The following is a 16690-nucleotide window of genomic DNA, read 5'->3' as shown; positions in this document are numbered from 1 at the left end:
ATTCCTACTTATCCTTCAACTCTCAACTCCTTTATTCGTTCATTCATTCATTCACCAGTGTTTCTTGAGCATTGCTATATGCCAAATTTAGGTATGCTTGAGCTGGAGTGCAACGGCGCAATCTCGGCTCACTGCAACCTTCACCTCCTAGGTTCAACTGATTCTCCTGTCTCAACCTCCCAAGTAGCTGGGATTATAGGAAAGGGTCACCATGCCCGGCTAATTTTTTGTATTTTTAATAGAGACAGGTTTTCACCATGTTAGTTGGGCTGGTCGTGAACTCCTGACCTCAGATGATCTGCCCCCTTCGGCCTCCCAAAGTGCTGGGATTACAGACGTGAGCCACCGTGCCCGGCCAAGTCATTATTTTTCTAGCAGCTTTATTGTGAACCCATCTAAACCATGCTTTTGGTGTACTATCCTCATGTTCTTTTTGGCACATAACAGAAGCCACCCAAAATTTTTTTCTTTTTTTTCTGAGACGGAGACTCGCTCTGTCGCCCAGGCTGGAGTGCAGTGGCCGGATCTCAGCTCACTGCAAGCTCCACCTCCCGGGTTCACACCATTCTCCTGCCTCGGCCTCCCAAGTAGCTGGGACTACAGGCACCCGCCACAGCACCTGGCTAATTTTCTGTATTGTTTAGTAGAGATGGGGTTTCACCGTGTTAGCCAGGATGGTCTCGATCTCCTGACCTCGTGATCCGCCCATCTCGGCCTCCCAAAGTGCTGGGATTAAAGGCTTGAGCCACCGCGCCCGGCCCAAAAATTTTTAAGGTGAATAATTTTAGCTATTACCTACAGCCTCACTCCTAGGCTAAAATTAAAGTATGTCTGAGGCCACAATCTTCCATATATGTGGTTATTTATTACATAATTTTTATTAGCAAGTATATTGGTTTACGGGGGCTACCATCACAAAGTAACACAGACTGGATGGCTTAAACAACAGACATTTATTTTTTCACTGTTCTGGAGGATGGAAGTCTGATTTTAAGGTGTCTTCAGGCTTGAATTCACTCTGAGTTCTCTCTGGCTTGGGGATGGCCACCTTTTCTCTGTGTCCTCAAAGGGTTGTCTCTGTGTCCTAATCTCTTCTGACAAGGACATCAGTCCCATTTTTTATTTGGATATGACCTCACTTTGCCTAGTTACTTTTTACATGCCTAATCTCTAAATACAGGCACATTCTGAATTCCTGGAGGTTAGGACTTCAATATATAATTTTGGGGGAGGGACACAATTTAACCCAAAATAGCAAGTAGACCAGTGTGGACACTACTGTGTAAGCTTGCTGAGGACCTAGCTCTCCATCCTTCTAGATACTCTGACGTCACTGCTTGAAAGATCCGTTGAGGGCTGACACAGGAGCATTTCAAAGGCAGCCTGCTGTCACTCTTGTTGGCACCAGACAACCAGAAATCCTTTTAAGGAATGGAGCCTTGGAAAATGATTTAGGAACTTCAGGAGAACATTCCTAATGATACAAAGTCTAGGCTTTATTGGATTCTATAACCTAGTCTCGTAAGTGTGAAGGGTATCTAAAGTATTTTGACCAATCCACATAACTTTAATTTCACCAATGAGCCTGTCTCTAACATCCATCATGCTAATTACAAAGCTACTCATTTCCCAATAAAACCCATCCCTGCTGTTTATTTGGTTCAATAGCAGAGCTCAGGTCCGAAGATGTTTTTTGAAGACAGGGTCTCACTCTGTTGCCCAGGCAGGAGTGCAGTAATTCTACCATAGCTCACTGCAGCCTTAAACCCCTGGGTTCAAGCAATCCTCCTGCCACAGTCTCCCAAGTAGCTGGGACTCTAGGCATGGGCCACCATGCCCAGCTAATTTTTTTTTTTATAATTTTTTTGTAGAGACAAGGGGCTCACTCTGTTGCCCAGGCTGACTGAGCTATTGATGGCTGAAGTACACCATGCTGGCTTCCCGTAGAGTGTGGCTTTTCTGATTCTATAACCAGACTTCTGATTCTATAACCAATTCTAGATAACCAGCCCCAAAGTGTGACTGTTTAATTTCAGGGACCAACAGCTGCCAGAGTTGAAGTTTAAATGAACCAGTGCATTCATAAGACCAAGTAGGCACATCTATGCATAGGTGCATCACAGAACACCACTCTTCGGGCATTTTTTCCATCCTAAATTCTACCAACCTGCTGCATCTCTTGTCATTTTTGACCATGCCGTCCCTCAACCTGGCAGACTCGGCTTTCCGCTGGTACCTACTCACTCCTACACACCCTCCCAATCCCAGCTAAAATATCTCTGAGTCAGAGATTCCATTCCTGAATCCGCGGCTAAATCAATTTGCCTGTTGTCCTCATTCATAGTACCCTGCACTTTTTCTCAGCATGCATAAGACAACTTTCATCAATTATTTGTTTGTTAAATGTCAGTCAACCATGAGGGTTCATGAGAGCAGAAGCTATGTCCGTTTTTCTCACCATTGTAATCCCAGGGCCTGACATCTGTTAATTCCCATAGTCGTCCACTAAATCAATAGTTGTTATTTGAGCACCTACTATGTGCCTGAAGTGAAAAGACATGTCTCTGTCTTCATGGAACTGTCTGCTAGAGAAGAGGACATCTAGACATGTATGAAGACTGCCTCTGACCTCAGCCCATGGGGTGGTCAGTCCCCCGACCCTCTTATTTAAATCATATCGATCACACTGTCTGGTGTTTATTTACTTGCCTCTCTCCTCCACTGGACAGTAAGTTTGAAAGGGGAGACATTTTGAGGTTTGCTTCTTTGTCCCCACTATTTGGCTTGAATGTTAGACACATGGTAGGTACTCAGTAGGAGTTTGTTAGATAAAGTCCAAAGTCACATATCACAGTGCTGGGATATCTGGTCATTGCAATAAATCTATCAAGAAAACACTGAATTGGTGGGTACAGTGGCTCATGCCTATAATCCCAGCACTTTGGATCACTTGAGGTCAGGATTTCAAGACCAGCCTGGCCAACATGGTGAAACCTTGTCTCTACAAAAAAAATACAACAATTAGCCAGGCATGGTGGCAGGCACCTGTAATCCCAGCTACTCAGGAGGTTGAGGCAGGAGATTCACTGGAACCAAGGAGGCAGAGGTTGCAGTGAGCCGAGATCATGACACTGCACTTCAGCCTTGGTGACAGAGTGAATCTCAAATAAATAAATAAATAAAAGCACTGAATTTAGGAATGATATGTCTTACCATCTGTTTTTTTCTTTTTATTGACTTTTTTTTTTTTTACATTTCCACTGGCAGCGTCCATTCACAAATGCAGACACAAGGAATAAATTAATTTAAGTGAACCAAGACACTAACATTTGCAAAAGGCTTCCAAAAGTATCTGTTTCCATTGGCAAATGCATCCTGACAGACTCTGAATGAAAAATTTGGACTGGGACATACCTAACTTCAACTGGAAAGAATCTCTCCTCTTAACAAATATATGATTTCAACTAACGTTTGTGGACTTTTTGGAAAAACTGGCACCAGGCCTCGGAGACACAACCTGTTCATAGCTTCAATCCACCATAAAGACAAGAAGCCATATTTTTAAATTATTAGGGAAACATTTATGCACTTACGGAGATATTCATATTTCCTTCCTTCCTTCCTTCCTTCCCTCCCTCCCTCCCTCCCTCCCTCCCTCCCTCCCTTCCCTCCCTCCCTCCCTCCCTCCCTTCCCTCCCTCCCTCCCTTCCTTCCCTCCCTCCCTCCCTTCCTTCCCTCCCTCCCTCCCTCCCTCCCTTCCTTCCCTCCCTCCCTCCCTTCCTTCCTTCCTTCCTTCTCTCCCTTTTTCTTTCTTTCTTTCTTTCTTTGTTCTTTCCTTCCTTCCTTCCCTTCCTCTTTCCTTCCTTCCTTTCTTCCTTCTCTGCCTTTTCTTTCCCTTTCTTTCTTTCTTCCTTCCTTCCTTCCTTCCTTCTTTCTTTCTTTCTTTCCTTCCTTCCTTCCTTCCTTCCTTCCTTCCTTCCTTCCTTCCTTCCTTCCTTCTTTCTTTTCTTTCCTTCCTTCCTTCCTTCCTTCCTTCCTTCCTTCCTTCCTTCCTTCCTTCCTTCCTTCCTTCCTTCTTTCTATCTTTCAGAGACGGGACCTCACTATGTTGCACAGTGGCTATTCACAGGCACAATAACAGTGCATTACAGCCTGAAACTTCTGGGCTTAAGTGATCATCTTGCCTCAGCCTCGTAAGTAAGTGGGATGACAGACACTCATATTTTTTGAATCTCTAGCTGGAAAACATAATCTAAGATGGACTTTTGTCTCTTTGATATAGTTGTATTATAAGGCTTTGTACTTTAATTAATTTGATTGCAATTTTTTAAAATGGGAAATTCCTAGACACTGAGACTCTTTAAGAGAGAAATTAGATTGAACATTTAAGTAAATTCTGACTGGGAAAATAATGGCTTAAGTAGTCACTATGACTTTAAACCACTAAGTGAATCCCTCACTATAATTTTTTGTACCATCATAAATTTTGCAAATACTTTTATTTTAATTTCAGGATGGCTTCGCAAATAGATCTGGAGTGGTTTTAGGGATACACAGTTTGACCAACTGCCAAAACTTACCTCCCAGATCATTTGTTAATGCCTGAAATTATACTATTAAAAAATTATCCCTTTGGTCTAAGGCTCAGTTCCCTGCTAAAATGCAAATGTCCCTGGGAAAGACAACACTTAAAATAGTGATGGTCATTTATCCCTAACTCTTGTCTCAGTGTTTAAATAGAGAAAAGAAAAGATGGGATACTTAAACTACATGAAATTTTTCTTTCTAGTAAAAATCAATCAATCAATCAATAATAAAAAAATTAAAAATCTAGATGTGCTAAATCGACAGGACACTTGTTCCTAAACTTCGCCCTGAAGGAGATTTGGAACATGTGATTGAGCTAGGCAGTGCAATCTTACTAGGCCTACATGTGGAGAATAGGAAAAACAAGAAAAAAAGAAAATCTTTCTTGAAACACTTCCTGATGTTTCTCTCATTACTGACCCAATCATAATAAACAGATAATCTCAAAGTAAACTGCTTTGATGTCTGTTGTTTGATATTAAGCTGCTATATTTAGCATTACTAGATAAATCAATTTGTTCCTGGCCAACACTGAAATTACAGGACCCAAAAGGGCTATAGGAAATTCTCCTAGGTAATTGATACATTTAGCTGAGTGAGTGCTGAATTAAATACTTGATGATGAGATATAAAACCTAGGAGCCAACCAACCACATATGACCAAAAGAGAATCACCCGTGATTGCCTCAGAAAATCAAGGTACCGAATATCCTATTCCAATTGCATCTTGAGGCTTGAAGAAAAAGTTGAGTCTAAAGTCACGAAGGGCTGGGTGCAATGACTCATGCTTGTAATCCTAGAACTTTGGGAGGCCAAGGTGGGAGAATCACTTGAGCTTAGAAAATTAGAGTCAAGCTTGGGCAAAACAGTGAGATATCATCTCCAAAACATTAAAAAATCAAAAAAATAGCCTGGCATGGTGACATGCCCCTGTAATCCCAGCTACTCGGAAGGCCAATGCAAGAGGATTGCATGAGCCTAGGAGTGAAAGACAAGCCTTGGCAACAGAGTGAGACCCCATTTCTGTTTATTTAAAAAAATTAATAAAGCCACAAAGATGATTAGAAAGCAAGTTACCCGTAACCTCATTAGAGGACTTTCTCTCAATTCCATTTCCTCGTCTGGCTACAAAAGGACAATGTCATATTCCTGCCCTTCCTATGCGTGCGTCTTTTCCTTCCCTTGCAGCGAGAGATGGCCACCATGAACGCTGGGCACTCTGCTGAGCCTGCTCAGCACCCAGTCTTCTCCAACTGAGGCCGAGTCTCCAGGCTAAGGCTTCCCAGGGCACGACCGTATGTCTGTGCCACAAGGTAATGGTTGAACGGAGTATAGGCCACACAAGGTATCAGCAGCACGGAACACGAACCCTAGATAGCCGCTCTGCACCCTCAGTCTCTTTTGAACAAGAAATGCTTACTGTGGTGATGCCTCACAGTCAGGTAATACAGTTTTACATTTTCTGCTCTCAAGACAAATTGATTGTGAGTGTAAAAGCTCCAGACTTTGAGGAGGCCATATCTGTGAAAATCTATTATTTAAGGAAAAAGGCTGAGAAACTATATTTCTGTATCATAAAAACCTTGATTAAGACACAACTATTACTTACACAAATAGCTTAGAGAATAGAAAAGTTAATATACACATTAGTGTTATTAATACATAGCAACCTGAGACTAAGCCTTCACAGCAGCGAATGAATTACATCGGTCAAAGTGATCCAATTTGCCAGTTTGCTATCATAAAGACAAGAGAATAGCAGGTCTCATGCTTCTAGGTGCCCACTAGGTATTTTGAAAACTTATTTAAGCCAGTCACAAATTAGACCACTTAATTTCTCAGTCAAGTTTGATTTAACTACAGATGAATGGGAAAGATCTTAATTTCTTACTTACCAAAACCATCAGGTCTAATAACATTCATAAATTGACTTTTTTACCCTTTGTTAAGTAAATTCAGGCAACAGCCACTTATAAATGACATTGTAGCATTTTTAGGTGGTAAGATCATTCTGTTCCAAAAGAAAAATAAAACAGTAGCCCTCCTCCAGGTCCCAGTGGTCTTTCCTTCTGCCTTTTAACCCAGAGTAGTTCTACTTTCTAATGCCCAAGGCACCCCCTTCTCACCTTCCTCCCATGGCCCCACCTCCCCACTGATATTTTCATATTACCCCTGCCCTCTCCAATCAAAAGGAGAAACTTTAACAACCCAGGACTATTTTAGACCAAGACTAAGGTATGTGTGCCTTAATATGCCACTCCCTCTAGAATGTTTGTAGTTGAAAACACTCTGGACCCCACTGGCCATCTCCTGGTGGAAACTGGGGGGATTCATGGATACACAGGAATCCCATCACATGGCAGCAATTGCTAGAGAAGTGATATGGTTTGGCTGTGTCCCCACCCAAATCTCATCTCAAATTGTAGTCCCCATAATCCCCACATGTCTTGAGAGGGACCAGGTGGAGATAACGGAATCATGGGGGCAGTTTCCCCCATCCTGTTCTCATGATAGTGAGTAAGTTATCCTGAGATCTGATGGTTTTATAAGGGGCTTCCCTCTTCACTGAGCTCTCGTTCTTCTCCTTCCTGCCACCATGTGAAGAAGTACATGTTTGCTTCCCCTTCTGCCACGATTGTAAGCTTCCTAAGTCCTCCCCAGCCATGCTGAACTGTGAGTCAATTAAACCTCTTTCCTTTATAAATTACCCAATCTCAAGTATGTCTTTATTAGCAATGTGAGAACAGACTAATTCAAGGGGTTTTCACAGAGATCATTTCATCTAATACTCAAAATGACTCTTTTCAGCCACCCTGAACATCTCTCTTTTTGGAGGTTAAATAAAGTTGCTAAAACCACATATCCAATAAATATGGGACTCAGGACTCCAACCTGAGTCTACCTGACTCTCACTCTACTGCTTATAGACTTTTTGCTATGCCACGCTTAACTCAAATGAATCTCTAATGGGAGAATGTTACTAATCTAATGGGAGAATGTCCACAAAGGTGAGTGATATTGTTGATCAATTGAGTCCCCTGAGTGGCAGTAAGTCACCACTCCTGCATCTCTGCTTGAGGCTATCTTTCCCTGCTTGTGTGTTTTCTTTGCCACTTTTGAGCTTCAATGCTTTTCCCATTCCAGCCTAGACCTGTGTTTTTTAAATCCATCATTATTCAGTCATTCTTTAGAGTGGAAATCCTCTCAAGACCTCAAGGCACCGTATAGAAAAATATTGCATAATGAACAATAAACATTTGGATTACCAGGAGGGCACACATAAGAAGGCTGCATTCTTTCTTTCTTCTAGTCCTAGGGGAAGAAGGGAAGTTTTATGAAGCTGAACTGGGCTCTTTTCCCATAGCTCCCACCAGTCTCCCTCTCACTCCTACTGAATATGAAGCCTCCACTGGACAGATTTTCTTACTTGTTTTCCCCCCTGCCAACCTAGTAAAATGTGGATCTATTGCTTTACCAGCATCTAGAGGATAGTCTCCTGTCCCAAACCATAAGTCTTCACTGCGTCTCCAAATTAATTTAAAACATCAAGGAAACAACCGTTGAGTCCTCCAGGAGGCAATTAATGTGTCTCGTTAGAACAAGCTGTCTGATGCCACCTACCTGACTGTTTGAGTTGCCTTGTTGACTGTCTCTAGCCTGATCAGAGGCAAAGCAAGAAGGAACATTAAACCTAACATGGACCACAGTGCCTAGAGACATAAGCATGAAGATAAGTGGAGTAAACAGTAGAGACTGTTCCAACGTGTCTTCGGTAACCAGGCATTATGGTTCAATTGTATTTCCCTCCCCACCCCAAAACTGTGGGTACACTAGAGTCCTAATCCCCAGCACCTTCATATGTGACCTTATCTGGAGATAGGATGTCTCTACAGAAGGAATCAAGTGAAAACGTGGTCATTAAGGTGTCCCACAATATGGACAATATGACCATCCCTATGATGCATGTCCTTACAGAAAGGGAAAATTTGGACACAGAGACAGACATGCGTAAAGAGAAGATGATGTGAAGAGTCACAGGGAGAAAGAAGATAGCCCTTTACAACCCAAGGAGAGACGCCTGGAACAGACCCATCCCTCATACCCCTCAGAAGGAACCAACTCTGCCAACACCTTGACCTTAGACTTCAGCCTCCAGAATCAAGAGACAATAACATTCTGTCGCCTAAGCACCCCAAGCCCATGGTACATTGTTACAGCAGCTCCAGCAAACTAATGTACCAAGACACTAAGTTAACATAACTGGACAGTTGGTGAGTGCTCTCAAACCCTGGAAATATATTATCTTCCCAATGCAAAAAGAATAATGGAGGGTAAATCCTCGAGCCCATTAAGTAGTGTTCCTATCCTAGGAGAATGGGGTAAAGAGTGTAATTTATCCCAAGATCACAAGTTAGATGTTAGCTTTGGGATTACAGTGTGGACTGAGAGTCACAATCCTTAGTGTATTTGTTGGACAGTGACCATTAGTTTCAGAACCTAGTCTGGAAGTTGCTTAATCTAACAGGGATGATACTATTTAGTTGGTCTTAAGACCATTGGCTACAAAGTATGTTATATGGAAAGTAATTGCTGGCCAGACATAGTGGCTCACATCTGTAATCCCAGCACTTTGGGAGGCCAAGGTGGGAAGTTCACTCGAGGCCAGGAATTCAAGACCAGCATGGGCAACAAAGTAAGACCCCTTCTCTACAAAAAAATCAAAAAATTAGCCTGGAGTGGTGGCGCACACCTGCAGTCCCAGCTACATGGCTGAAATGGGAGGATCTACTGAGTCCAGGAGCTTGAGGCTGCAGTGAGTCATGATCATGCCACTGCACTCCAGCCTAGGCTGCAGAGTGAGACCCTGTCGCAAAAAATAATAGTAGTAAAATAAACAAAAAACAAAAGTAAACAAAAAACAAAAAATGAAAAACAAAGTAATTGCTAAGCAAATAGCAAACAAAGGAATTCTGACGAATCCTTCCAGTTATTCCTCTTACATACAAGTATTCACTTTACACAATGTGATACTTACCCCTCTCTCTGTTCTTACCTATTGGGCCCTGTACTTGTTTCCTGGGGCTGCTATAACGAATTACCACACACTTGGTGGCTTAAAGTAATAGAAATGTATTATCTCATGACTCTGGAAAACAGAAGTACCATATCAAGCGGCTGGCAGAACCCCACTCCCTCCAGGGGCTCTAGTGGAGAATCAATTCCTTGTCTTTTCCAACTTTGGGTGGCTGCGGGTGTCCTTGGCTCATGGCCACATCACTCCAATCCCTGCCTCCATATGCACCTTGCCTTCTTCTCTGTGTGTGTCTCTACCTAATCTCCCTCCACTTGTCTCACAAGGAAACACACAACTGCATTTAGAGCCCCCCGGATAATCCAATGCAAGCTCTTCTCAAGACGCTTATCTTCTGCTCAAGACCCACATCTTCCACTACATAAGGTGATATTCACTCTTTTGCCATATTCACAGGTCCTGAGAGTTAGGAATTGAATATAACTTTGGGAGATCTTTTCTTTTTTCTGCCTATTACAGATCCAAACCACCAGACTCTTAGGTTAACTTTTGGAAGCTTATCTTTTAAAGGTCATCAACGTAATGTTTATTTCCATGCTCGTCCCAGACCTCATGCAAAACTGCATGTAAGACTTGAAAGACTGAGACTTAACTGTTGACTTGAGTCATAGCCCTCTTTTTATCCTCTTTGTTTATAACATTTAGCCAGGTTTTTTTTTTTTTTCAAAAGGTGAAAATATTGGTTCTCAATCATCTTGAGATCTGATAAGGGTAATAAGAGAAACCAAGTCTTCAATCCTCATTTGTACTCTTTCTTTTAGATTAACCAGCATTCTGGTCAAGGATATAAAAGCACATTTATAAGATGCCTTAGCCTTAGAAAATTTGTACAAAGCTGTGTAATTTTCTCCTCCGTTGCCAGGACTATAACTGAGCTCTACTTATAAGTATACAGTTTCCATGTTTTCACATGCTGAGGGACTTTAATGTTCATATATTATTTTTCAATGTAAACCTATTACTGTACACATTTTTCTCTCTTTTGCTATTTTTTTGTTGGCCTCAGTCACCCCAATCCTTTTCTCTCTAAAACCACAAAGCACCAGAGAACAAACCGAAGGGAAATAAGAACTTCGAAAAGTATTCCGGAAAAAAAACATGACTCTAAAATTGATCTTACAGTTTTGCAAAAGGTGATATTTGGGAGAATGATAGTTACTTGATCTAATATTTGAATAAATACTATCTGGCATTGAGCATAATTTCAGATTTGTTACCAAGGAATGAATACATATGTATATTTTTTTTCTGGTAGTACAGAGAATGTTTTAAATATGATACAGATATGTAAATGTATTTAGAAGTGTCATTCAAGACCAAGAATCATTTGCTACACTTGGAGTGGCAAGGCTTTAGAAAATCAGTGATACTCAACCCTAGCTGTATATTAAAATCTTCTCAGAGCTTTTTTAAAAAAATGCCAGTGCCTGGACTCCACCCCAAAACAATCAAATCAGAATTTCTGAGAGGAGGTGTATTGTTGCTGCTGTTGTAGTTCCAAATCCCGCAGATGATTCTAACCGTGGAGCATATGTTGAGAATACAGATTCAGTATTCCTTCTACCGATGAGGAAATCAAGACCTACGGAATGAGGTGATCTGCCTACTTTCTGCCTATGGATGTGACCAAGAATACCAAAAGAAAAGGCTGCAAATAAGCAGCAAGAAGTAGTAAATAATTTAAGATAAAAGTATTGTAGAGAGAAGCAAGGGAGACTGCCAGCAGCAGCAGAAATGGCTCTCTGGCTGCCAAGGGTGAGGATTGTGAAAATGTAAATCCTGCTTAAATCCTTTATCGCCCGACTGTGTGCATACCAGCAAGCCGGCTTTAGAAAAATATATCTATGAAACTGCTTCCTAAAAGTTTGAGGTTTGCAGGAAGCAGGCAAGAGAGCAAACTCTGAAATGCCAGAACTGGCTAGTTAAGGAAATAAAAGCTGGGGAATCTCCATAGAAAGTAATTTCACCGTGTTAACTATCTTTGTGCCTATTTGTACTGTTTTTAAGTTCCACTGTAATTTGTATATATTCTTATGAGAGTTGGTGAGTTGAAATATTTACCATCTGATGAGAATTATTACAAATTTCCTGTCACCATTTTCCAGAGTCTTATTGTCATCATTCCTGCAAACGAAAGAAAAAAAGCTAAAAACTATTTTAAATTGATTAACGTCAATTTTGTAACATGAACTTTTTCCCTTGGATGTAACAAATCGCTTATTACTTGATTCATATCAAAATAGGCTGTAAATTCCAGTTTTTTTTCTTTTCCCAGATCTCTCCCCTGGCCTGCTATTCTCAGGAACTTTCATCCAAGGTTTTGATGTGCTAATTTGCTCATCAGTACCCACTAGCCTTCCTTGGTTTAATTAATAAATATTTCCTGTTGACAAAGGAAGGAGAAACAGAAGTGTAATTCATGAATTTCATCATTGTGTTTCCCCCCACTGTGACCCTCACTTGAAATTGGTCTTGCGTCTTATCAGCTGCTCCGTTTTAGGCCTTGTCATTTGCATATCAAATATATCTTTGTAAGCAGGCTGCTCGCAGCCCTGGCCTGCAGACAGTTACAGAACCAGCTGCCCACTGGAGGGGCAGGGGAAACATCTGTAAACCCACTGTGATTACAGGAGAAGAATGAGAACAGAGGACTGCCCTACTCTCCTCTTCAGAGTCTCTCCTCCAGAAATCTCTCCTCCAGGTCTTCTGGTGCCCTGTTGTCATACACTTGGTATACGTATTTATTTACTTATGGAATTTTTACTCTGAGTATTTACTCTTCCGGAATTAGAATGATAACACAAGATGCTCTAAACCTTCCATTTGACTTGCTCGTCTTCAAAACCTCACCTAGCCACTAAGGATGCTTTAGCGGATCCTAATAGGGACATAACTCAAAATCATTATCATTACAGAGAATTAGGATACATCAGAATGATCTGACTTCACTATATTAGCTGACTTCAATATAGCTTCCCTTGAAACTATTTTGTTTTCTCTCAGTTAAGGATGGGCTGACGGTGGCTACTGACTTAAATTAGGTCCCCCTTCCCCCCCACCTTTTTTTAGAACTTAGGAAGTTGGTTTACAAAATTACTAGCAGCACCGTAATTCTATTCCCATCCTTCATGTTTGACCTGCCCACATTTTTCAATCCACCCCCTTCCTAGAATTCACCTGTTATTGTTTACCTGACACCAGGTGTTTGTAAGATTCCTCAGATGTAATATGCAAACCTCTGGCAGGGTGAAAGATGCTTCAAAGATTTTTAGAACTGTGTTCGTAAGTTGTTTGATTCATATTACCCACATATCTGAAGAGCGCTTTAGAGATGTGATCTCAGGTACTTGAAAACACAATAACCAACCAAGAACCAGCCCTAAGGCTGATGTCTAGCTTTTTTCTTTTTCTTTTTTTTTCTTTGGAGACGGAGTCTCACTCTGTCGCCCAGGCTGGAGTACAGGGGTGCAATCTCGATTCACTGCAACCTCCGCCTCCTGGGTTCAAGCAATTCTCCAGCCTCAGTGCCCCAAGTAGCTGGGACTACAGGTGCCCGCCACCATGCCTGGCTACTTTTTGTATTTGTAGTAGAGACAGGGATTCTCCATATAGGCCGGGTTGGTCTCAAACTCCTGACCTTGTGATCCACCCGCCTCAGCCTCCCAAAGTGCTGGGATTACAGGCATGAGCCACTGCGCCCAGCCTGATGTCTAGCTTTTAAGAGGTCCATGCACAGCCCCAGAAGCAGGAGTAACAGGAAAATAATGCCATGGACTATATTAATTATTTGCTTAGAAGTGGAAATATTAGAGTGGAAAGATATACGTTGGTTCTATTCACTGTACCGAATAAATTAGGCAGTATTGAAAAGAAAATACTGTGCTTCTTTATCTCAGGCACTATTATCTAGTGCGCTATAATGTGGCATAGTGGCAAGAACACTCCATTTGGAGGCTGAAGATCTGAGTTTTATTTCAATTTTGCCACCAATTAAGCATCTGCCACTTGAGCAAGTTCCATTCCACGTGTGGACATCCATTTCTCCACTGCAATATGAGACACTCAGATTACATGGACATGCATTAAACTGTGAATCTCAGACTTGTTACCAAGTGCTCCTTAAAAAAGATTTACGGACCATAAAAAAGGAGCTTCTCCGCTCCTTCTACAATCTCCGCCTGGTTCAGCCCACCTGCCTCCACTCCTGTCTCCACCATATCCATCAGGGTGACCCAGAAATCCTACAAGGTGTCCACCTCTGGCCCCCAGACCTTCAGCAACCACTCCTACACAAGTGGGCCCGGTGCCCACATCAGCTCCTCAAGCTTCTCCCGAGTGGGTATCAGCAGCTTCCAAGGTGGCCTGGGTGGAGTCTATGGTAGCGCCAGTGGCATGGGAGGCATCCCTGCTGTCACAGTCAACCAGAGCCAGCTGAGCCCCCTTAATCTGGAGGTGGTCCCCAATATCCAGGCCGTGCACACCCTGGAGAAGGAACAGATCATGACCCTCAACAAGTTTGCCTCCCTCATCGACAAGGTACGGTTCCTGGAGCAGCAAAACAAGATGCTGGAGACCAAGTGGAACCTCCTGCAGGAGCAGAAGACGGCTCAGAGCAACAAGCACAACATGTTTGAGAGTTACATCAACAACCTTAGAGGGCAGCTGGAGACTCTGGGCCAGGAGAAGCTGAAGCTGGAGGCGGAGCTTGGCAACATGCAGGGGCTGGTGGAGGACTTCAAGAACAAGCATGAGGATGAGATCAATAAGCTTACAGAGATGGAGAATGAATTTGTCCCCATCAAGAAGAATGTGGATGAAGCTTATGTGAACAAGGTAGAGCTGGAGTCTCGCCTGGAAGGGCTGACTGACGAGATCAACTTCCTCAGGCAGCTGTATGAAGAGGAGATCTGGGAGCTGCAGTCCCAGATTTCGGACACGTCTGTAGTGCTGTCCATGGACAGCAGCCGCTCCCTGGACATGGAAAGCATCATCGCTGAGGCCAACGCGCATTAGGAGGAGATCACCAACCGCAGCCGGGCTGAGGCTGAGAGCATGGACCAGATCAAGCATGAGGAGCTGCAGACGCTGGCTGGGAAGCACGGGGATCACCTGCGGAGTACAAAGACTGAGCTCTCGGAGATGAGCCGGCCCCAGGCTGAGACTGAGGGCCTCAAAGGCCGGAAGGCTTGCCTGGAGGCCGCCATTGCAAATGCAGAGCAGCGTGGGGAGCTGGCCCTTAAGAAGGCCAACCCCAAGGTGTCCCAGCTGGAGGCCGCCCTACAGCGGGTCCGGCAGGACGTGGCGCGGCAGCTGCGTGAGCAACAGGAGCTGATGAACGAACGTCACGCTGGCCCCGGACATCGAGATCGTCACCTACAGGAAGCGGCTGGAGGCGAGGAGAGCCGGCTGGAGTCTGGGATGCAGAACAAGAGTATCCATAGAAAGACCACTGGCGACTATGCAGGTGGTCTGAGCTCAGCCTATGGGGGCCTCACAAGCCCCGGCCTCAGCTACGGCCTGGGCTCCAGCTTTGGCTCTGGCGCGGGCTCCAGCTCCTTCAGCCGCACCAGCTCCCCGAGGGACGTGGTTGTGAAGAAGATCGAGACCCGTGATGGGAAGCTGGTGTCCGAGTCCAATGACGTCCTGCCCAAGTGAAGGGCTGCAGCAGCCGCTCCCAGCCTGTCCCTCCTGCGGCTGCCCCAGAGCCAGGGAGGGAGGCCGCTGGGAGACCCACCCCAGGCTCAGCCCACCCTCTGGGGAGTTTACTGCCTGGTCACCCCCCTTGCCCATGCCTCCAGCTACAAAATAATTCAATTGCTTCCCCACCGCTCCCCACCTCCCCGCCACCACCACCACCACCAAAATAAAACCTCAGCTAGCTCTGGGGGAGGGGAGGAAAGAAAAAAAAAAGAAAAAAAATTATGTGGCCAGAGAGTTTTTGAGAATCACAGTGTTGCACACATATGTACGCTTGCTCAGAGATTCACAATAAACTTTAGCATACCAAATGCCTCCATGAGACATTCTAATAAAGCTTTACAAGGAACACCAATTTAACTGTTTTGTGTTTCCAAATATATTTTACTAAGAATCCTATGTGTGTTCTAAACAGCTTGGGCAGCGCTGGACAAGATTTCCTAAGGGCCTTCCAGCTCTAATTGGTCCTGGTCAGGTTTGTCAGGTTTGTTTATCAGGGTCCTAGAAGTTAGTCGTTCAAAGGGGACCTCAGGTGGGGTGTCATGGCTCATGCCTATAATCCCAGTGCTTCGCGAGGCCAAGGCAGAAAGATTGCTTGAGGCCAGGGGTTCAAGACCAACCTGGGCAACACAGCAAGACCCCATCTGTACAAAGAACTTAAAAAATGAACTAAGCATGGTGGTGCGCCCTTGTAGTCCCAGCTACTTAGGAGGCTGAGGCAGGAGGATCACTGGAGCCCAGGAGTTCTAGGCTACAGTAGCTGGGGTCCCACCAATGTACTCCAGCTGGTGCAATAAAGCAAGACTGTCTCCAAAAAAAAAGCAAAGGGGAACTCAGAAACCAGACAGCCTGGGTTCATATCCATAGTCTTCTACTATGTATAGCTTTGCAACCTTAATCATGTAAATTTAATTTATCTGTACTTTAGTTCCTTCACCTGTGAAATGGAGACAATAATATCATCTGTTTCATAGAGTCATTGTAAGAATTGAATGTGTTAATGCAACATATAAAATGCTTAGCAGATTACGCAGCAGCTTGTAAGTGCCGTGTGTGTTAACATTTGCAATATCCAAAACGCTTATCTGATGCAACAGCCTAAGAGAAGAAAGAGTGAATGAAAAAAACTGACATTTGCTGAGTATCTACTACTAGTTTTCATGCCAGATGCTTTACATATGTAATCTCATTAAATCTCCACCACAAAACTAAGATCAAAATATAGTCTTTCATTTTACAGGTGAATAAAATAAAGCTCTGAAGTGTTCAAGAATCTGCCTGATATCACATGAAAAAATATTAAGACAAAAAAAT

General features: G+C 43.4%; 1 pseudogene; it reads left to right on the top strand.

The window, feature by feature from the left end:
• Positions 1–15334, top strand: part of LOC104682672 — a 32891-nt pseudogene extending 17557 nt beyond the window's left edge.
• Positions 15335–16690: the final 1356 nt, after the last annotated feature.

The sequence above is a fragment of the Rhinopithecus roxellana genome, chromosome 11, assembly GCF_007565055.1.
Source record: "Rhinopithecus roxellana isolate Shanxi Qingling chromosome 11, ASM756505v1, whole genome shotgun sequence".
Lineage (NCBI taxonomy): Eukaryota > Metazoa > Chordata > Mammalia > Primates > Cercopithecidae > Rhinopithecus > Rhinopithecus roxellana.
The sequence above is the reverse complement of the archived record's forward strand: the minus strand, read 5'-3'. Positions and strand labels throughout refer to the sequence as shown.